Source organism: Eretmochelys imbricata, chromosome 25 (assembly GCF_965152235.1).
Source record: "Eretmochelys imbricata isolate rEreImb1 chromosome 25, rEreImb1.hap1, whole genome shotgun sequence".
NCBI lineage: Eukaryota > Metazoa > Chordata > Testudines > Cheloniidae > Eretmochelys > Eretmochelys imbricata.
Window position 1 is genome coordinate 14,762,409 of NC_135596.1, and position 23,888 is coordinate 14,786,296.

Here is a 23,888-nt window from a genome sequence, read left to right on the forward strand (position 1 = left end):
GTTAAGTTTTTTTTTTTAAAAATAAAAAACAACAAACTTTGCCATATTATTGGAGGGACAGCCACTTAAGTTGCATAATCTATTCAAACCTTCCCCCCCACCTTATAGTTTACCATGTGTACTGTATGAAAAGTTAAAAACAAAACCAAAAAGTAAAAAGATGCAACCAGAAATTTAGCTGGGAGTATAACATAGTATCAGTTCCAAAGGTTAAGCACATCAGTACTGGACTGTAGGTGGAGAATAATATGCACACTGAGCACCAAAACTCCTCCTTGGAAGCTTGGCTTACAATTTCTGCTAAGCCACCAAGAATTCTGAGTCATTTCCCTCTTCAGAAAGATCCAGAACCATTTTCTTCTGTCCAGGAAGGCAGAGTAACTGCTGACTGCTCAATTGATGCCAGTGTCTCTCTTTGGATGAAAGAAAAATAGATGGTATGAAAGCAGCACACCTTTTCTGCACATCCCCCTGCACACTTAAATTGGGTTCTATTAGTTTAGTGACCAAACAAGCTACATCACCAAGGGTCAGTGTGCTCAGACACACACAAAACTGGGTCGGGTACTTAGCGTCTTTTTTTTTTTAATTTCAAGATGATAAAGCAGAGTCTAACATAGGCTTCAACAGTTTAAAGAAACTGTTATGGAAGCACAGTTAAACAACAAAGTCCCCTGCCTAAGACTATATGAACAAGTATTTATTAGTTTCTGGGTCCTGATTAAACAAAAAGGGCAACCCTTACTAAGTATAGCTCATCCTATTAGTCCAATGCTTTTCTAATTACCGGTCAATTGAAAATCATTGCCATTGCTACTTCAGTGCTTTTATAAAGTTTCAGTAATGCTGTATAGACTAAAGAGAAGCCAGCTGCCTTTGAAGTATTCCATGCTGCATCCCAAACATCTGGCTTAGACAATAATAAATATTTCTTTTGCAATCAAAGACTACAAATAGTAATACACAATACAGCAGTGTAAACATGGAAAGAGCTACTGGACAGACTTGAACTACTAATTTATTTATTTATTAAAAAGGTAATCACAAGTTGTAACAGTGCAACAGAAATTCATTATTCTACCCCCAGTCAAAGCCTCTTGGGCCAAATTCAGCAACAAATGTCCTTGAAATGCCACTGAAGTCAGATGGATTGCAGAGGATAATATATCCCTTAACTAGGCCCACAGTTCATTGATCAATGTTGCCTCAGTTTTGGTATTAAATCCATTCAGCTTTCATCAGAGGACAAAACACTATGTCTCTATTAAAAACTACATTAAGTCATGCATCTTCACAAAGTCTTTACTGAAAGGCACAAGCATAGTTAACTTGATTTTTTTTTTTTCCCCAGCAGCAAAAGATTTGTCAGAGATCTTAGTTTGAGGATATGTCTACACAGTGGAGACTATCCTGGCATAACTAAATTACCAGAGCTATGCCAGGACAATCCCATAGCACAGATACAGTTTACACCAAATGGGGGGTTGAGGTGGGGAGGAAATCAACCAACCAACTACCTGACCCCCCCAAAAAACTCATCCTATTAGTGTAGGACCACCAGCTCCCTGAACAGCAGCAGCTAGAGTGATGGGAACATTCTTCCATTGACATTACTGACTTAACCCCCACATAGATGCAGTTTAGCTACATTGGTCAGGGCTGTGGATTCTTCATAGCCCTGACCAACAGAGCTATGTCAACCCAACTTTTAAGCGTAGACCAGCCCTAAGAATGTGTTGCTCGAAGTGATAATTGCATTGGGTGTTAAGCAAACAAGGCCCAAGGGCAAGAAAAGGTAGAGGCACTTCAAAATGAACTTGAAATCTAGATTTCTGATTCATATCAGGTTTTTGAACTTCTAGCAGTCATCTTCCATCTTGGTGAATTTTGGCACTGGACTCCCATGTTGGCAGCCTCATGAGACTCAACCAATTGCTTGCTGGGTTAGTGGTTTAAGTGCTTCGCTGCTGCTTAACGTACATAGGATATGGAACGTGGTCAGCACTAGAAGTGCACTCCCGTACAAAGTATGCCAGAGTTTCCACTGCAATGTTGAGGGTACGTTGGTACTGAAGTTTCAGGGAGGTAGCATGCTCTAGTGGTCAGATCTAATCCTGCCTCATGCAGGCTCCTTCTGTATTTGGATGAAATCAGTAAGCCACTTTATGGCACCCCCTCAGCCATGAAGCGGGAATGATACCTGCCCCAAGTGAGGTATAGGGAATATATTAGTTAAGTGCTCGAAAGTTATAAAATTGTAATTAAGTAGCATTATTCAAACAATGTTACATTGGAGGCCAGCAGAGAAGTAGTTAACCAGAAGCCCACTTTACTGTTTAAATGAAAACTAGTAAACTTTAGTACTACTTCAGCTAGTAAAGGAACATTTTAAAATGGCATGGAAGTTAGTTTACAGTTTGACAAATGGATTGCACACCACATTTAAAAAAAAAACAAACAAAAAACAACCCCCCCCCCCCCCCAAACTGATAAGGACAGTTTGCCTGCCCAATCTGTGAAATGCCATAACACGCTGTTACTGGCTCCCACGCCATCAATTTCTTCAGAGTTTAGGTTTTAGGATTTATTTTTTTAAAATGAGAAAAAAAATTACATTTCTAGCCTTCATTGCAGTGAAATCAACCCTGTAATTTAACATATGAAAATCACATGTTTATAGACAGAACCCCCTCTCCCAAATCCCCCCCCCCAGCTCTGAAAAGGTATAAATAAAATTGTACTAATTTATCCTAATGGGAGAGCAACTCTGAAGCCTAATGATAATGTAAAACAGAAACACAATTTGCTAGATTATTTTAGCTGAAACACCCAGCTACTCTAGGATTGTTTTCAGAACTTTATTACTATCTTGTCTTCCACACCTCTTCAGAGTGCCTTACTCTTGATCGAAACTGCTGACAGCAGGAATGACTGATACTGTACTTTAAATTTGAAATATAAAATTTACACATTTGAGTTGATATGGTAATGAGGGTAAGTTTACAAGGAATTGTGCTGAATTAAAAATATTAAATATTTCTAGATTATTGATTCTAAATGACAGCTGAAAAAATATTTTGATTTCCAGTGAGGTGACAGAACTGAAGCTCTATCTAGGGATTTATCAAGAAAAGGAGGATGATGCAGGTATAAAAAAAAAAGGATGGTTATCCAACAGCATTAGAGATGTGCATTGGGATTTTTAACATTTTGGACTTCAGAATACAATCAAAACCAAATGTGAAACATCTCAAGGAGGTGATCTGTAGTCTAATCCCGTGAACTACATGCAGTTTATATGTATATACATATAGCCACCCCTATATCCCCCCTGCACCCCTATATCCCCTGCCCTCCTGCCCGGAAAAAGATTAGTCTATCTTTCAAACAGGAATTCCAGTGGGAGCAGTTTGGAGAGAGATTACAGCTACTGTGCATGCATTAGGATAATCTAAAGGATCACCATGGTAGTTTATGTAAATTGAACCAGATTGTTTCATTTTGGGCAGGTAAAGTACCTTTTTTTTGCCTTCCCACCCAAAAAATCTATTTTTATTCAGGTTTTTAAGTCAGATTTTGATTTCCTATTAAAATGATCGGGGGAAAAAAAAGGGATATTTACATGAATTCCTATGAAGAGTTTCCATCCCCTATAGAACACATCTTGCAATGCATTTTCACATGCTCTTTATAGTCCTGAGGTAATTTGATTGTGACAGGCCAGGTACGAACAATGGCAAAAGAACAAATCCTAGAGAGGGTGAAGTTAAACAGTCACTCATTTTCAGTGCCACTAGTCCTTTTACTGTACTATGTAGTTAATATCAATGTCTGTGCAGGTACAGTTGTTTATGATGTTGCACACACAAAGGGGGTGGGTTGGAGATGAAAGAATTTTTTTGGATTTTTTTTTTTTTAAAGTATCTTGCTCAAAAGGGCCCACCTGGGACCCCTTTGTCCTAGCTACTTTACAACATACAGTAAGAAAAAGCCCATATCTCAGAGCATAGGGAGGGAGGAAACTGCAGCATGAGAGGCTGAAGCCATGTTCCCATTCCCCCCTGTGACAATGTTTTGGTCCCATGAGGCATTGCCAGCCCCTCACAAAACACCCTGCAACTAGTTGCGTTGAGACAGCTATCCACGGTGCACTGCTCTATGCAAGCACTCCACCAACACAATGAGCGTTGTTTAGACATGCATGACCAACTTAATTACTGCAGCAGCTGGATGTCAACTTTGCAGTGTAGACAAGCCCTGAGTGTCTGGACACACAAAATCTCTTACACACTACTCTCAGTTTCGAATTCACCTCTAGAAAAGTGCCTCACTCTGTGCTTACAGGCACAGTTCCCTTTCATATACACTAAAAGTGCTACAATAAAATAATTAGTAACAAAACATCCAAATTTGCTTCTACAGTATTTTGCAATATAAAAAAAAATCATTCCTAACAATTACTCCAGAATCTGTACGCTAGTGATATTACATACAATCCACACATGACACTTCTCCCTCTCCCAGGAGTATCAGCAGAATTTGAACTCTTAGCCTTCAGATCCACATCACAAACAGCTTTCCCTTCAGGTACAGATATAGTTAAATTGGGGAAGAAGGGCAGAGAAAAATGAGAAAGATGCTGTCATCCTGTGTGTAGATTAGACCTGCCCATAACACACTTTGCTAGTGGGTTATGCAACTGTTTAGGAGATAGTGGTAGAATATTGGATTACTAACAGTTCTTTGAGAGTACCACCTCTGCAAATTTACACTTCTGGCTTTGAATTTATGCCAATTCCAAGCCAGAGGACCCAAATATGGGACCACAGAGGCCCTCAAAGAAGAGTCCTGGTTCTTATTCCTGGTTCTAGGAACAAAATGGTTTAGTGCTTACAGACAGCAGAACTGGGGTGTCGTAACACCCCTTTGTGGGTCCTCTGTGGGGACTGAACCCAAGACCTCTGGATTTAAAAAGGTATAAGATTACTACTTCAGCCAAAGAATCAAAGTCTATTAACATGGCGGGAGAAAGTCACAAACTTCTCTGCGGACTAATAAAAAAGGGACAGTCACACAGTGGTAGCATGAAAGGGTGCATAGCAAAATGGAGGAGACTTTGGGCTGTTATATTAGAGACCCAGGGTCTATTCCCAGCCCTGCTGGAAGCAACTTTAACTGCTGAGTAATGACATCTGCAACATTAGTGAATGATAGTTACCTCCCCTAACATAACAGTGAGGCCTTGGATAAGGACTGTAATTGGCACAGAAATATTAGCAGCAATCAATGCAAAGGCAGGGGGATTAGAACTCTCGATCTCCTGGCTTCCAGACCAGTGCACTTTGCCCCCAAGTTACAGGGTACTGGGTCTCATGAGAATCTCTCTCACTTTGTATCCTCAAAATCCTGTTACAGGAGGAGCTTATTGAGCTGTTGCAAGAGTTACTGCATCAGGGGCCACAGGCACATTGCTCATGATCTGTTTGAGAGATCTGAAGGCATAGATAGCGTTTTTGTTACATGATTTTTTAAAAAGCACACATTTCACATGATTCATACTCTTACATGCCAAGAATCAAGTTCAGCCCTTCTTTCCCCAAAATACTGCTACTCATGCTCCAGGGCATGGCAAGAAGGAAGAATGAAAAACTCAGATTCTCTAGACTCCCCAAAAGATCTAGGGTAAACCCTTCTGATATCACTAGCATAATCTAGAACCAAAACCTATGATTTCTAGACCCTGACTGCTAATGATTTGGGAGGTTTCAGAGTAACAGCCGTGTTAGTCTGTATTCGCAAAAAGAAAAGGAGCACTTGTGGCACCTTAGAGACTAACCAATTTATTTGAGCATGAGCTCATGCTCAAATAAATTGGTTAGTCTCTAAGGTGCCACAAGTACTCCTTTTCTTTTTTTAATGATTTGGGAGTATCTTCTAACACCAAATACATTGCCCAAAACACTACTATTTTACTCATACTGACCAGATTTTCTTAAAATTGCCAAGAAGTCAAAACAAAAAAATTAAAAATGAAGATATGGGAGAGGCAAAGAGAAAGTTTTCAATAAATAGGGCTTAAAAGAAGGAAAAATTAACACCAACTCAGATTTCTCAGAAAGTTCGTTACTCAAAAGTCTGGCTCTAGTTACAAAAAGCCAGGGATGCCCAAGGCTTGCTGCACCAGTCAGCAATTTACAAAGCCAAAGTGTACAGAACAAATGCAACAAAGAGGTCACAGATATTACATGGAAAAATGCAACACTGGCTAACCCCAGACAGAGACCTAACTCAGCACAAAATGGAGTGCATTTCTTTGCAGGTTGATTCAGAAGATCAGGCAGGCTCAAAATACCCAGATCACGATTTGGTTGACTACTCATGAATAGAAACACCCCTGATTGTCTTGGGTTGCGTCTCTATGGACTCCAACAGAAACACAAGCAAGCAGTCTGCTTTTCACTCCAGATGTAATTTGTTTCATGAAATGGGGGAAGAAGAGGGCAGCTTCCCAGGCAATCCCGAGAACAAATTAGTCCCCCAAACCCAAGCAGTCTATGAGAAGCATCTATTGCCATCCCAGACACTGATACTCGACAAAATTCAGAATATGACATATTAGGTCATTCATCCCCTTGTCAAGATAGCAAAGGTGGCATTTTAGACAGAGGTAGTCTCATGACGACTCATTTTCTTTGGACAGATCAGTTTTGTTTGAACTAAATTTAAAATCAGTTCTCAAAAACAGAAACAAAGTTAACTGTAAAGCTATATTCATCCTGCACGATTTATGGGGGGGGGGGGGATCTTCTCTCCTCCCAGGGGGTACCCAGATGTCTGATAGAGGGTTTCACCAAAACATTATGTAGTGTACAAATAAATGTAACTGCAATAACATCTTACCCTCAGTGCTAGTTTTACAATTGCTATTTTAAAATTGACACAGTCATGGATAAAGTCAAAGTCATCTTCTCAATTCTGCCATCTAACACAAAAAGATGAACAAAAAACCAAAACAATCCCCACCCTCTGTCCAAAAAAGGAATAAACAGCTGAAGAAGATTCACAGCCTCTTCAGAAAGGTCAAGTCCAAGTCCAAAAAATTATGTACAGCTGTTTCACCTTTGTCTACCCAGATGTAGCTTCCTAGAGAATGTACTAGTAAGACTGAATCATTAACTCACAACAGGTCTTAGTGAGAGGCCGACTCATATGAAAAACAAACAACAGTTGTATCTTTTTGTTAAAAGAAGACAATAGCTAATAAGCAGACAAAAAAGCTGTTGATTTAAAAAGAAACCGCAGAGCATTTTGTTAAATACAGAACTAGAGCAGACAGAACTAAAAGCCAGATTATACTTATTTACATTGCAGGAAGCAGTATAGTGTCAACCTGATTGTCCAAGGGTACAGATCAATCAGTCATATTGACTTTGATCCTGCACTGAGCGCCATTGAAATCAATGCCTCTCATGCATACCTACCTGTGAGAAGCTCCTTGCAGGATCAGGACCTTTGTGACTAAAATACTTCCAAGGACGCTATTCTGGTGATGCTTCAACAATGCTACCAGACAGATTTTTATTTTTACTTCTATATAACTGATCCTGTCAGCTACTCTCTCCACTGGATTGTTGTGTTGACAAAGTGTGTTAGTGAAGGCATAATTAATAAACCTAGTGAGGTAAGTAATCTACAATAGCTATATAAACATTTTTCAAGAACTGGAATAACTATTTTCAGGAACATACATTTTATTTTTGAAGGGGGGGGTACCTACCATTTTCACACACACAAAATAGCTAACTTGACATTACAAAACAAGTCTTCAGCAATAATTTATATTTTCCATTCATATTTAATATATAATTTACTTATAGAACATCCACAGATTTAAAGTGATTAAAGAGAATAGAAGTCTTACTAGTGCAGGCTACAGACAATGGCAACATCCAAAACAAGAAAATAACCAGGTGATAGACAGGACATTCCAACATGGCTGGCTGTAACTCTTTAAATCAGTAAGTGAAAAGTCTTGCTCTTTCATTTGTCTCTACAGAATCCTCAGGGAATATATTCCATCATTCTCTCTGGTGTCTGCTGCTGTGATAGGCTGGGTTCAAGTTTCTGCCATTGCTCTACAGCCATTTATTGCTTATTGAATGCCAAAGCCTTTAACTAGCAGTCAGATACCAGATAAATCACGTTTCTTGCCACCCTCCTCCATTTAGCTTTAGCAACTGCTTGATTCCTCCTGAAAATTGGGTTTCCACATCCCCAGCTCCACTGCTGGTTACTTGAAATGTGGAAACAAGATTTCTGGAGTTGAGCATAACACTTTACAGCAAAGAGAGATGAAAAACATTTATCATTAGCACATCAATACTTTTAACCACCCACACTTAAGTTTGAACAACAAATCTAGTTGAGACAACTTAGTGTTAAAATTAAGGAGGGGGGAGGGAAGAGAAAATCAGTAAGGACTGATTTAATGGAGGGAGTCCAAACAAGGGCCTGAGGGCCACACCTATTTGCACAAAATGAAGTTGACTGCAGCCACCATCATTAATACAGGTTTCAGAGTAACAGCCGTGTTAGTCTGTATCTGCAAAAAGAAAAGGAGGACTTGTGGCACCTTAGAGACTAAATGCATCCGATGAAGTGAGCTGTAGCTCACGAAAGCTTATGCTCAAATAAATTTGTTAGTTTAAGGTGCCACAAGTCCTCCTTTTCTTTTTTCATCATTAATACAAAATTCCAAAATGTGGTGCCTCATCTTGATTCAGATTGCCTTCCAACATCATGATGGAGCACCACAAACTATGAGCTTGTGGTCACCACAGGCCATGCTTCTATATTATATTAATAGATCTCTGTAGAGCTAGAGGGTTGTGGGTTACATCTGGCCCATGGACTGCACTTTATCTTGGAGGGGGAGGGAGACAACATTTTGTTGCCAACGGTTAGGAATTTTACCTTTTGAGGGAGTCTAAATGACGGTGATAAATTTGCAAGCATCCTTTGACACAGAGAAGACAGAGGGTAAAGAGATTCACACAATGAACACAACAGAACTTACAGGTTGAGGTAACTTTTTTCCTAGAGATGTTTGCTAAATAGATTAATGGGAAATGAATATAACTAATACAAAGGGATAAACTAACACCATAGTAATCCAGTGAACTGAACACATCTGATCAGTTATCAGAAGTTTGTGGCAGTCTATATCAACCATGAAACAGAATTTGAGGTTTAACCAATTGATCAGATTTCTTTCTGTAAGAGATGACTCTGAAGCCCCATCTACACTAGACAACAAATCATTACTGAAAAAAGTTCTTTAGGCGTTAGGCTTCATCTATACTGGCTGTTTAGGATCTATAATTCTCCACCAGTTGTAGGGGCTGTGGTGCAGTCAGGGGATGCATGCACTTTTACCTTCAAGGAAATAGAGAAATAATATTTTCTACCATTTGAAATACAGAATTTCAGATGGTCACTGGTTCCTTAAGCCAGCAATGTTATTTTGACACTTGTACAGACCTTGATATAGCAATACACATACCCATCCATCAGACAAATGCCATCTTTTCTCACTGCTAAAGATCAATGCAGATGGAAAGTTGGAGTACAATCTTATTTCTGTAAACCATTTTCATTCAATAGGTTTCAGAGTAGCAGCCATGTTAGTCTGTATTTGCAAAAAGAAAAGGAGGGCTAGTGGCACCTTAGAGACTAACCAATTTATTTGAGCATAAGCTTTCGTGAGCTACAGCTCACTTCATCGGATGAGAGCTGTAGCTCACGAAAGCTTATGCTCAAATACATTGGTTAGTCTCTAAGGTGCCACTAGTACTCCTTTTCTTTTTTCATTCAATAGGATCCCAAACACATCACAAGATGTGGTTTTACAGTAAGCAGTTTGCCCAAAAACAAAAATGCAACCATTTCTGGGGTGGAAGACAGCAACCAGATAGAACATAATTACAAAGCACAAATGTTCTGCGAAAGGGGTACTTTAATTAGGAGGTTAAGGCAAAACTATACTCTGATGAAGAGTCCTAGAAGACCATTAATGTACATACAAGACAGATTAAAAGAATCTTGCTCCTTTTTTTTGTTTTTAAAAAGGTCTTTGGTCTAGTTACTTATATAGTCACAACTGTCATAGTATCTCAACACCTAACAACAGAGGTGCCTTTTCCAGAACTCCTTGAGCAGTGATCCATGTAGTTTAACTCAATTTACCAACTAGCACACCTACTTCAACTTCCAGGATTCAAACATGTGGTTCTAGGTGGTGAAGGGGCTTCATGAACCTTGATGTTTGGCTTGCTTACTAGACCATCATCTCCAATTAGTGATGATAAATTTTTTTGTTGACCAAAATTGTAATACAACCATCTATGGAAAATTTTTATTAATTCTTATGAAACAATGCAGAACCAGAGTGAAGTTTCAAATGCCTTACGCATATACTACTGAAAAAGAAACTATTTTGAAAGTATACATAAAGAAAAAAAAAAATCAATCACCCATTGTGCCTCTTTTCTCTGACCCCAGCTTCCCTATACTACAGTGAAATACATGACCCCAAAAGTAAGAGTCGGAAGATACATCTTTAAATCAGCAAAGAGTACTAACATGCAAGAACCTTTACCTCTTGCAGACGCTGACAGAGTCCTGCGGAAGCTTTTCTATGTGCAAGTTGCTTTGAGAAGGTTATAAAATGAATGTATAGACCAGATCATTCCAGATTACACCATATACTTTCTCTCCCATCCCAAATATCTGACTTGTGAAGTTGAGAGAGAGAGAGAGAGAGACACTGTACTAAAAGCCTTCCAAAAATCATAAAAACCATTTGCAAGGTTCAGTATATCATTCTTTGGGATATTATGGAGAATCAAATGGGGGGAGGGGGGAGGGGCGGGGGGGGGAAGGAAGGGGAGATACTTCTTGCTTATTACCTATTCCACTAAAGGAAATAAGTAAAAGGTTTGTAGTGTACATCTCACTGTAACAGATAGATATCCAAGAGTATCTGTGTATCAGTCTCACTAGTTACAAACTATTTGGACTGAGGGTCATCCTCTCCTGTAAATGAGAACAGAATTTAAATTTGTCTCATGCATAGTTACACATACTAAAGTTTTAATGAGAACAGCAGTTTCCAGCTGATGTTGACACGGATGATTAGCAAATGCTCAGCTTTGGAACCCTTAATTACACAAATTATGTTTTTCAAATACTGAAAAAACAAGTCATCCACTAGTTGACGCCCTTCCTTTCCAGAAGTGTTTGTTAAGGAAGCAACCTCAGGAATTCCACCTTCTTGAGCCCCTGAAGTCCTGTTGTGGTACTGTTGGTCTTCAAGGACTTGTCTTCATTGGGAAAAAAAAGGAGCCATGCACATGAACATGTTAAAATCCTAGTGTAATAAGGAAAGTCATAGTTTTAACACATTAGTTGGTTGATAAACACCCCAGGGGGAGCCTAGAGTTTACCTCAGGTTATATTTGTGCAGTTAACGTGTTAAAAATTACACTTTTTCCCTACAGCAGATATGGCCCAAGAGGAAAGGGTGCCACCCACAGAACATCTTCCATGCTTCCTTCTAGCTAGTATCTAGTGAAGAATATGCATGGGAGACCTGAGAGGAGGTTGTACCACTCATCTACCAGCACTAGTGTAGGTTTCTAATGAACAGCAGTAGAGCAAGATACTTTGAAACCAATTTACCAACGTAAACTACTTTCAAATATATGCATTTAAAGAGAATGCATACATAGAGAATTTAGATTGGGCGGGGTGGAAGAGAAAGGAGGGATGAGGATGACATCTTCACATTGTTAACCACCTGAGAAATTAAATCTGATCGTCAGGATATCGGGTAAGTAGAGCTTTCACAATTTTTGGAAGACAGGTGAAGGAAAGACTTCCTACCCATCCACTCACACAATCAGATCTAAGGCCAGAGTCCTAAGGAGAAACAGAATAATGGAATAATTAATATCTTAGATGTTTGATAGCATGATCTTGTTTGAAACCTAATGCATAAATAAAATGTGTTTAAGTCACCAAAGTCCTACTGTTGGTACAGCATATTCACCTCAGTGGACATTAGTCAGCTATTAAAAAAACAGAAAAAAGAACAAGTGAAATGGCAAGTCCATGTCAAATATAATTCTACACAGAGTGCCAACCTAATACTCACTTCATCGGATGACGTGAGCTGTAGCTCACCAAAGCTTATGCTCAAATAAATTTGTTAGTCTCTAAGGCGCCACAAGTACTCCTTTTCTTTTTGCGAATACAAACTAACACGGCTGCTACTCTGAAACCTAATACTGTACCCACCATCACCAGATATATAATCTGTTACTCACTATCTGATGAAAATGAAAGATAAGAATTGCAGGGTGATATTTTATATTAAATGTAATAGGTGGTTCTTATGTGTATGTATATACTTGATACATAAACACATTTATGTGGTTCACAGTTCAGTCCAAAACATTATTTGCTGCAAACTTATTAAAACATGAAAGCTTTTCATTTACTTCCTCCTCTAATTCTAGGAAGTGTCTTAAAGCCTGTCAGTCATGTGACTTTCTGCAATGACCTATAGATTTATCCATGTTAGTTTGCGACATGACTGTCTAGTGATGAAATTAGTCATTTTTATATTGAGACTGTATGAATAATCATTGGCAAGAGACCAAATGATGCAGATCATATTCTAGTCTCCATAAAGGCTTTGGAAGTCCTCAGTATTAACATATATTAGACAAGGAAATTGACTTCTGATGATGAAGCAGCATAGAAAGTGACAACTGCTAGTGCAGATGGGATGGCACTGTTTTCAACAGCATTCTGTAATGGTGCTGGATGTGGTTTAGTCCCATCTACATTAATAGGAAACCCATTTTCAATATTGGTTGAGGGAAAGCGGATGCTGATGACCATTGTCAGTAATAGATCAGTTTTCCGATGCAAATGTAACTAGGGTGTTCATGAAAATATTGGTGGCTCACATCATATTAAGACTGAAGTCAGCAAAAAGAGTAAATTAAAATAACCAGACATCACCCAATTATAATTTCTTTCTCAAAGCCCTTCCCAGATTTATTACTGAAAGCTAACTTCTACAGGCATTGTGAGTTCTGAGGAATTAATATCTGTCCCTGTCTTTTGGCTCCTTCTCCAAGTCAAGTCACAGGCAATTTCAGTACTGCTGGTGACATCATAAGCAGTTCTCTCCTCCCTCCACAGATAAGCTACAATGTAGCCAATTACTTAAGCAGAAAAAGAATACAACAATTCACTCCTCCTCTCAATTATCCACACTAAATAGAGGGTTCACTGGAAATAGGGAGGGAAGGAAAAGTTACTCTGCACTCACCATAATTGATCTCTAATCAAAGACAATATTTGTGTGCACCAAATACATTCCCTCTTATATTTAAAATATCCTTGTTTGGAAGGGCTATAAGAACAGTGCCCACAGCAGTCACTTTAATTGTGTGGTGTGAAGGTATCCATGCTAAACACACACATTCTGAAATACTCCGGTCACACAAATTTCTGAAGCAAGTGGTTCTACCAAGTTTCTCAACAGTTAGCTCTATTAGGGAATGAAAAAATAAGATCAATTGATTTTCTTCTTGGGAAAATCAGTTTAGAATATACATTTCTAGACTTCCCTCCAGCATTCTCTAGATTTATTCCTGTAGTTAACTGGTGCTAGACAGTTTTCACTCTGGTGAAAAAAAAGTAGCGGGGAACAGTACTGTACAGCCTTACTCATTAACAGGTATTTAAACGCAATAAGGTGGTCCTCTTAAAAGAGTTCATTTTAAACCAGGAACGCTGGAAATTAAGACATAAAAATAATCTGCACAGTAGAAGTCCAGGTAGTGATAGGGCTCAGCCCAATCATGAAGAAAAACAAAGCTCAGTGTGTAGGCTCCCACTTAATTCTCAACTCCTACAACCCCATATCTGAGCTGCTAGAGATGCAATGACACATACAGAGCACTCCCTCCATGGATGCCTCTGGTTAACTGGTGGGCTTCAGTGTCTCTCCCAGATGCAAGAATTGTATAATGAGGCAGTAACTTCAAGGGCTTGTCTATAAGGACTAAGTAGAACTGAAATTAGGTCTGAATTTAAAATGAATTAGTTATTTTGGTTCAAGTTTCCATGTAGACAAGCCCTAAGTCAGGGATGATCCTCGGAGCACCAACAAGAACACAAGACCCCAGGTGTCTATAGACTGCTGTTTTTCAGTCTGGAAGAGATAACGGATCCCTCATTAGTTGCCTACAACTCCATCTAACAATTACTACAAAACCATCCTCTTCCAAGTGCAGAAAAAGCAAAGCTTTTCATGCTGAACTGAAGCTAAAGCCCCACATCAGCTGGAAAGATACATACACCCCCCTCCCCAAAAGAAAAAAAAGATTCAAGGGATAATGCAGTGAAGCAACCTTCTCTGAACACTACCCAGAAACAGTGACAACGTCTCACTTGGGCCCGTGCAAGGAGAAGTTGCAAAGGAGAGAGAGACACAACTAGCGCATCTGTATCTAGAATTCTTGTTCAAAAACAGACTGTTTATCTTTTCTGTCCTTCTGCGTGTTTGTGGATAAATTATGACTACACACACACACACTACTTTAAGCCTGTAGACCTGCAGTGATGCAAAATGTTAATTCTGTTGTCTTTAAATAAGGGAACAGCCAAGGCTTTCTCACTAATCAACAAGACTTATTATTAAGTAACGAAACAGATTTCTGGGTAGATTACATCTTTTGTAGAAACAGCACAGGGGTGGGCAAACTACGGCCCAGGGGCCGCATCTGGCCCTTCAGATGTTTTAATCTGGCACTCGAGCTCCCACTGGGGAGCTGAGTCTGGGGCTTGTCCCGCTCCAGTGCTCCAGCTGGGGAGCAGTGTTGAGGGCCTGCCCCGCTCTGCGTGGCTCCTGGAAGCAGTGGCATGTTCCCCCTCCAGCTCCTACGTGTAGGGGCAAGCAGGGGGCTCTGCATGCTGCCCCAAATGCCATCCCCACAGCTCCCATTGGCCAGGAACAGTGGCCAATGGGAGCTGCAGGGGCAGAGCTTAACGGCTGAGGCAACACACAGAACCGCCTGGCTGTGCCTCTATGTAGGAGCCAGAGAGGGGACATGCCACTGCTTCCGGGAGCTGCTTGAGGTAAGCGTCGCCCAGAACCTGTACCCCTGCTGCTGCCCCCCCCACCTGCTGCCCCAGCCCTGATCCCCCTCCCGCCCTCCGAACCACTCGGTCCCAGCCCGGAGCATCTTCCTGCCTCCCCAACCCATCATGCCCTGCCCCACCCCAGAGCCCTTACCCCCCTCACATCTCAACCTCTAATTTCATGAGCATTCATGGCCCGCCATACAATTTCCATACTCAGATGTGGCCCTTGGGCCAAAAGGTTTGCCCACCACTATAATAGCAACAGAAAAACACACAGTGGATGCTACAGATTCATAGATTTTGAGGCCAAAAGAAACCATTAAATCATCTAGTCTGACCTACACAGGCTACTGAATTTCAGTTACCCCAGTACTGAGCACCAAGCTTACGTATGATTAAAGCATACATTCAAGACAGACAAATTCAAATCAAGACTGGATACAAGATATGGTGCATGGACCACTTTCTTTGATAGTCTGTTCCAATTATTAATTGCCCTCATTGCTAAAAATGTGCACCTTAGGTCTAATTTGAGCTTGTCAGGCTCTCACTTCCAGTCATTGTTTTGCCTTTCTCCTCTAGACCCTCCAAGAATTTGCATTTCCTAAAACTATAAATGAACTTGCCATCTTATGAGGTAAATTCATTAAAATCTGTAAACAGGAAACAAATTATATTATTAATGATTACTAGAAAAAAAATGAGCTAGTGGATCACAGGAAGTGCATGCATGCTGGCAGGATAAAGATTAGCTACCCATACCTTCATGAAATCATTTATTTAAAAAAAAAAATAAGTAGTACTAGATGGAATTTTTGTTCCAAACAGTACTTTGCACTTCTATACTGTAACACCTGAAGTCTTTTATAGAGAAAAGTAGGTATCATTTTCCCCATTTTACAGACAAGTTAACCAAGGCATGGAGAGGTTTAAGCAGCTTGCCTAAGGTTATATAGCAACTCAGTGGCAAAGCCAGCAAGAGAACCCAAATTTCCAAGTTAACAGTCCTGTGCTAAACTAATCCATAAACTAGCCAGTTTTCATGATTATCCTTCATTTTTGACATCCTCTAGGATTGTAGTTTCTTTATTATAACGGAGAAGCAGGTCCTAAGGTCTATAGTCAGGTTGTCTAACACTCTCCATTAGAGAAAATTCCACAGCCTTTGGGGAAGATTGGGGGGGGGGGGGCGCCATGGGAGGAGGAGATGGTTTAACACCTTCATTGTTTGTAGCAGAGACAAAGAACATTTGGTAGAGTAAAAGCCCTAGCACCAGAGAAGAGAATTTTCTTTATCCCATGCTATTCCATTCAGGTTTAGTCAAGAAATAAACTTCTGAAAGTCACCGTTTCCTTTTTGTTGCTTGATATGATGGGGGTGGGAAGTTTACCAGAATGCCATAACAACTGAATTTTAACATTCTAATCTAAGACTGGGCCCACATAGCCACCAAAGCAGGGGCAGCAGCAAATAAACTGCTTACCTGGTTCCCAGTGCAGAGACAGCTTCTCCCGAGTGTGATGGGAGTAGAGAAAAGGCAAGGCCATGTTCCATCTGCCTCCCCTTCCCCTCCGCCCAGTCCATTTCCCCCTCCTGCCCCCAGAAGTCATGACATGGGGAAAGAGTTCCCTGCACCTCCTCAGAGGAGGTTGGCGGGGGTGGGGGGAGAAGAAAAAAAGACAGGCTGTGCTCCCCACCTCCAATTACCCCCTCGACCATTATATATATGGGCTGTTATACACACCAGATAACAGCTGTCTTCCACCGTCAGCTAGTTTGTCCTGCATTCCTGAAGGCTCTGTGTTCAAACCCTTCCGAATATGCGTGATCAGGGTTGCAGGGGGGATTTTTTACAGTTGCACATAACATTTGTTCTTACTTTTTTCCTTTAGCCCATTTGAGACACCTGGGGCCTGATATGCAAAAGCATAGAGCTCTAATAACTGCAACTGAAGTCAATGGGAGCTGTGAGGCACAGCACATCATGCAGTAAGGTAGCGTGGTCTGGAGCAACAAGCACAGAGACAGGAGTCATGAGTTCCTACATTCTAATCTTGGCCCTGCTTTTGAGTTACTAAGTGGCCTCATGCAATCTCTGTCTCAGTTTCCCCATCAGAAAATTAGGGATAATACTCTTAACTCATACTGTTGATACTAATGTTTGTGATGCATTCAGATATAGCAATAAGTGCCCTAGCAAAGACCATGAAAAAATAAATAATTATGTATTCACTGCAGGCTCTGGATGGCATGCAGTAAATAAGGAAGGGACCACCAATTGAATGATGAGGATAAAAGTACTGATTAGCTACCTCATTCCCTGAGCATGGTTCACCCTATGCACTGAATGAGGCAGGGGTCCTGTGGAAAAACTGGTATGTGATCTTATAATTAAAGACTGTATCACAACACATTTGCAAGAGGGAGCAGAATTAAGGTCGTCCACACAACCTAAAATCTATCATTTCCCAGGTTTCAAGTGCTTGACTTTGAAACTAAGTAACATTCTTAACACAGGATTTGATTTTATTTTTTATATAGTCAATGTGGCATGGTGGAACAAACAAAGCTAGTGTTTCAGTGAGAATACATACAAATCGCAATGTGTTATCTGGTGTCCCAGTTATGTTCTCCTCAGTACTGGTTTGTACAGTAACTCCTGTTAATATTAAGAAAGTTACAGATGCACATCAACAGAATGTAGTCTCAAATATTTAACACTATACTAAGGCAAAGTTAACTGTACTTTTGTCTCAGGAAGGTTACAGGATCAAGTCTCTAGGGAGGACATGCACTCATTTTCAATGTTGGTGAAGAGGTGCAACATTTCTGGGGGAGGGTGGGATGTGTCACTGTTAGACTCCAGTTTAATGTCTTGTTTAAAAGGCAGATTGTCTATTTCCAATAGTGTCCAAATGTCAGTTAAAGACAACAGGGTGCTGATTTAAAGGGATGAGAGCAACATTTCCTCACCCAATTTTCTAATATCTAATGCCGTGAGGGAGCTACTATATTACGCTTTCCACGCTCCTCTTGCAAAACACTGAGATACCTCAAATATGAAAGGCATATAAAAAGCAAGTTTTGGAGTTCCCCCAACCAAGTCTAAAAGCAAATCTACTGTTTTCATAAAGGTAGGGGCAACACTGCTAATTTTGGCTTTGTGAACACAGAGAAAGTGTTTGGGCCTCTTTAGAAATATTAGTTACATCACACCAAGAATTCACAAATATCCAATATGCTTGTCACTATCACTGAGTTGGTTTTTATTTTGTTTTTTTTTTGTTAATTAATGACCAACTCTCACCCCAGTAAGGACACTGCCCCCAAGAGTCCCCGCCACCAAACTCAAACAGCTTCACAATCACCATTTATTCAACCTTTATTACCTCCTAATAAAAGCACACTGAGATCCTTGTTTGAAAGATACTATACACATTCAAAATGTTTTCTGTCTTGCTTTTTTGTTATGGGACTTATATTATATGTTATGCTAATTATATGGGAATTATAGAAAGTTTGTACTAGAAGGTATCTATATTGAAAAGATTTCCAGGCATGAGTGTCCAGTATATGCCATATAAATACCCTACAGAATTTGTAACCCTCCTCACACAACAGTTATAAAAGCCCCAGCTATATCATCTTGTGAAATATTAGAAAAGCAAGCATATTGTTTCTCTCAGATGGATATGTTACATAAGCATTAAAAAAAGTATCCAACACCTGGGATAGGATCTCTTTATAAATATATTTTTTTAAAAGTGCTATAGTTATTTTGATTTATAAATTAGACAAAATGTGCTCATGCCCTAGTCTTTTACCATGCATAGGTGAAACAAGAATTATTCAATAATATGCCCCAAGTAAACTGATTCAGTAACCCTACAAATGTTTTCAGCACCACAAAACAAAATATAAAACTACTATAATGTTCTCCACTGGATCTACACATAGGGAATGGTGATGTTTTCCAAGGGCAAGTTAAACACAAAAAACTGACACTGACCTACCCATGAAGTAAAATTAAACTGCGTTCGAAACAGCCACCCTGTTGTCTCAGCCTGACTTCTAAATTTCTCAAGAGGGAGTCACCGAGGACTCTTCCAGTTGCCTAGCAACTGCCTTGGGGACCTCACAACATGGACACCATTTCAGAATGCACAATGTGCCATAATTCAAACAACTTTAAGTTCTCAAATCTGGGCTCATCACATTTGTAGTATTTTAATTTTCACAACTAACAAGTCCCACTTACAGTTTTCTGCTTCATTTTATTTTCTTTAGCACTGCTGAAAGATGCCATTAGCAGAAGTTCTTAAAATTTATCCACAAAACAGGTAGAGCACAATTAGTGCATTGAAAGCCCTCATACTGCCCTGCCCATTTACATGAATTCTAGCTTAGACGGGCTCCCTTGGGAGTTAGGTTTATGGAGTTTAAGGCCAGAATCATCTAGTCTTACCTCCTGTAAATATCACCAGCCATTAAGTTTCATTCAGATACCCCTATACTGGACCCAATGATTTTAGTTTAACTAAAGTTCTTCAGTTCTCAGGAAACTAAGTTACCGTGTGCCACAGGCAGAGAACAGATGAGATCCAGGTATCACCAAAGCCTGAGGCCCCTGAAATGGCAGGGAACCGATTTGGAGAGATATGCCCAGATGATCCTCTGCACGATAGGGCATGGATCGCCTGCTAGGGAAAAACAAAACAAAAATGCCAAGGCCTCTGCCAATCTGACCTAGGAGAAAATTCCTTCCTAACCCCAAATCTGGGGATCGTTATGAGCAAGCCATAACAGCCTGATATTTAAAGAAAGAGGATTCTCTATGCCATGCAAGAGCACTAGTCAACTCCATCAAGTGTCCAGTCTCTGCCTGTGTCCAATTTCTGATACTTCTGAGAAAGGCAAATAACCCCCAGAACACATCTGATTCCATGTGCCTGGGGAGGCATCCTTCCTCACTCCTGTAGGTGACTGGCTAAAGCCCTGGAGCATGAAATTTGATCTTAATGTAAAGCTGCAAGAGTTATGAGCATGTTGCAATGTAGGCAGTCTTGTCCTTCCCACCACAGACCATGAAGGAAGGGATGAACTGGAAGATTCATAGATTCTAAGGCCAGAAGGGACCACTACAAACATTCACCTGAATTAAAAGCATATATCGTAAAATATCAAATCTCACTTTAAAGACTCCAGATGAAAAGCAGCTCAACTTCCACATCCACTCAATTCTTAGTCTATATCAGAGGTTCTCAAACTGTGGGTCAGGACCCCAAAGTGGGTCCCAACCCCATTTTTATGGGGTCACCAGTGCTGACTTAGGCTTGCTGGGACCCAGGGCTGAAACCCAAAACTTCAGCCCTTGATGGCAGGGATCAGGTTACAGTGCCCCCTCTCCCTCAGAGCAGTGGGGCTCAGGCTTTGGCCCCCCCCCACCTGGGGCAGTGGGGGTTGGGTGGGCTCCGACATCAATTCCGCACCCTCCAGGGTCGTGTAGTAATTTTGGTTGTCAGAAGGGGGTCACGGTGCAATGAAGTTTGAGAAGCCTGGTCTATATGATGAAATCAGCAAAGGTGCCAGTTGCTATGTATATGGTTGTCCACTGAGAAGTGATCTTAGACTATCAGCTCAGTTCATGTAGGACTCTGAGACATTAGATGATAACCATATTCAACTATTACCGTGTTAGCTGGATTTGAACCAACTACTTTGAGGAGATGCCAAAATTAGATCAGTGGTAATCACCAGAGAACACCTGCAGATCACTAAAGGAAGTTGCAGAGAGCCACAAAATAGCTGCACTGAATTGTGATGTTTAGCAAATAATGCAGTACCTGTACATGATGTTGTTGCACCATTACACATTGATGTAACAACTTAACTCGGCAACATAAGCCTCTTTTCTTACTCTCCATTCTCAAATGCTAGGAAGGAGGGGGTTTTCCCCTCTTCCCATCCTACACCACCTGATAGCTAACAGCTACGAATAATCTCATGTGACTTGAGCATCACAAGTCGACTATCATATGCTAAGACATCCAGTCTTCCCAGTTCTCAATACATAACTCATTATATTACAGTCTATAGTCCAAAGACCAAAATACAAGAGCTGGGTTCTATTCCTACCCCTGCCACAGACTTCTTGTGTGATCCTGGCAAGTCACTTAACTTCAGGGTTTCTCAATTTGCAAATGTTTGTGAAGTGCTTTGAGATTTACACATGAAGAATGGTATACTAGTATTATAAAATATCATTCAGGTATATTTAATTCCCTGTAGCCATATATATCATAACCTGTGATAACTAAACATTTGAGTCTTATGCTGGAGAGAAGATAGCAAGCATGAACAATTTTTCCCCCCACCAAGCTGTCAGATTGATAACACTTAATACAGTCACTGCTTATACTGCAACATGCATGCAGTGTTGTAGCCGTGTTAGTCCCAGGATAATGTATATTGTACTGCAACTTGGCTTGTCTGTATTCTCCCTGTCTTTCATGCCAGAAGGTGTCACTGTGGCACCACTTCCACAAGAAGTGCAGCAGGGACTCCCAAATTTATATTATGTACCATTTCTTAATACAAAGTCAGTCGCATGGACTGCTCACTCATGGTGACACAACACCCCTGTGTCAACTACAGCATTTGCTTACATGGAAAAGCAATATTCTAGAAGTATTTAGTGTTTTTCCATCTGCCTTTAACATACTAACTTGGGGGTGGGGGGTTCTCTCCTTTCCCATCTGTTATGTTCTTCTTTTTCTCCCTCCCCTGCACGCACTTCTCTGCCACTTGGCCCTCTTTTCCAACTGCATACACTTCCCAGTTTCCTGCCCCTCCTCTTCCCATGCACATGCTTCCCTGCCACTCTGAATCCTCTTCTCCCCCAGACACTTAACTCTTTTCTCCTACTGATGGCTGGTAACTCCAGTGTCATTGGTGTCTCTCTTGTCCCCAAGGGTAGCTCACTTCCTCTCTTCCTGTGCAGCAGTGGTCTCCAGTAGAGGCAGCAAAGCTGTCGTCTCACTTACAGCTGCGTTTATAGGCCTCACTGTCCTTCTTTGCATCTAACAGAGCCTAAACACCTGTAGAAGCAGCTGGAAACAAGAATTAACACCATGTGCACATTTAATCTTGGTCAATGGACCAGTTTGAGAACTTCTGACTTTGGAAATGGGAGTCTACTGTATGGAAGATAAAAATGGAAAGGGCAGGGGTAGCTAGAAAAACACAAGAGAAAGTAAAACCTAAGTGAATCACTTAGACTTTCATATGAGAGTCTAAAGGCCACAGACTTAGCATGCATATATGTATCTAGGTCTGATCTGATTAAAGAGGGGAAAAGAAAAAAAAAAAACACACAAAAAGATAAACACCCTAATGAACAGTACCAGAGGGACTCACAACACAGACTACCTCAGTGGTTTTGGGCAAGTGACTTAGTCTCTATGCCTCAGTTTCTCCATATATATATATATAAATAAAGGGATAATAATGCCCCAGGAGAACTTAATGTTTGACTTTGAAGATGTAACATATTAAGTACTAGCCTTCCAAATCCACCTCACCCTCCCCAGCAAACCTTTCCATAATTAATACAATTTAGAGCACTTATAAATAAGGAGGGTTCAGGGAAATATCCCCTTTAAAATTTACTGTATAAGGATCCCCCACACCTTCACTATTCATTATGTAAAGGATATGACCAATACAGACATCTAGGCAATAAGCCTATTTAAAAAAAAAATTAAAGCAGCAGCTGTAGATCCATCTAGTCATTGCTGATCCATTATAGGTAGAAAAATCAATAGAGATCGCCTTGATCAGCAAATTAAACTGAAAAACCCACCCTAAGGGGGAGGGTTTATAACCAGGAAGGGGAATCTTTGGCACGAATGTCTAAACTGCAGGCAAAAGCCTTGCCACCCTTTTGCCGGTTACACCTTTAGCAGCAGGAAGGACAGTCGAGTGAAACAAGGCGAGGGGAGGAGGAAAAAAAAAAAAAGAGGGGGGACTCTTATTCTGACATGAGATTCAGTCTGGCTGCCAGCCGGGTTAAGTGCCACGACTGGGGCTCAACCAAGACACACAAATATGTCCACTCGCCTCCCCCTCAGCACACCTTCCCCACCCTGAAGACCACTCCCCAACCCTTTGGGAGCTTATACTACACTTCTCCCAAGATAGGAGGAGGGACAAAGCAGCCACCCCGTTACTAACCCCCCCCCCAAGAGACCGCAAACTGAAACGCACCCCACTTCTCAAACCACGCCTCCCCCACCCCCACGCAAAATATGCACCCACCCTCTAACAGAAGAGGCAGATCTGAGTCGGACCATTTTAAAATCGCGCCGTTCAAGGCAGTGGGCTTTCCCCTGCATCCAACTCCACTACAGGCTCTTTCCAAGCCGGGAGGGACAGTGTGTGAGCGTGTGATGGTGGAAGAGGAGGAGGAGGAAGAGGAAGGAGGCAGGGTTGAAAGCCTGTAGTAACTTTCCGAAACAAATGCTTTAAAGGCTTTTTAAAAAGCCCCACAAAACCCCAAACCATGATTTGCACCCAAACCAACCGCATTTTAAGACTCTCTTCCTGCCTGGAATTTTGGACCGAATCATACAGTAGAAACTTTTCAGGCACCCTGGAATTGCAACTC

The 23,888-nt window shown here is 40.7% G+C and overlaps 1 protein-coding gene across 14 annotated transcripts in view; it reads right to left on the reverse strand.

The window, feature by feature from the left end:
- The window catches only part of GATAD2A (GATA zinc finger domain containing 2A), a 111,807-nt gene that overhangs the window by 67,001 nt on the left and 20,918 nt on the right, over positions 1–23,888 (reverse strand). Inside the window, exons 1-2 of one of the 14 annotated variants that reach the window (XM_077841788.1) lie at positions 22,912–23,010; positions 22,135–22,332 (exon numbers count right to left, since the gene is read on the reverse strand). The exons of 11 other annotated variants lie outside the window; for them this stretch is intronic. The gene's annotated coding sequence lies outside the window, so the exon portion shown is untranslated. Of the gene's footprint in view, positions 1–22,134; positions 22,333–22,911; positions 23,011–23,888 lie in introns of those variants that run through there. 2 more of the 14 variants (XM_077841789.1, XM_077841787.1) reach the window with 2 other exon arrangements.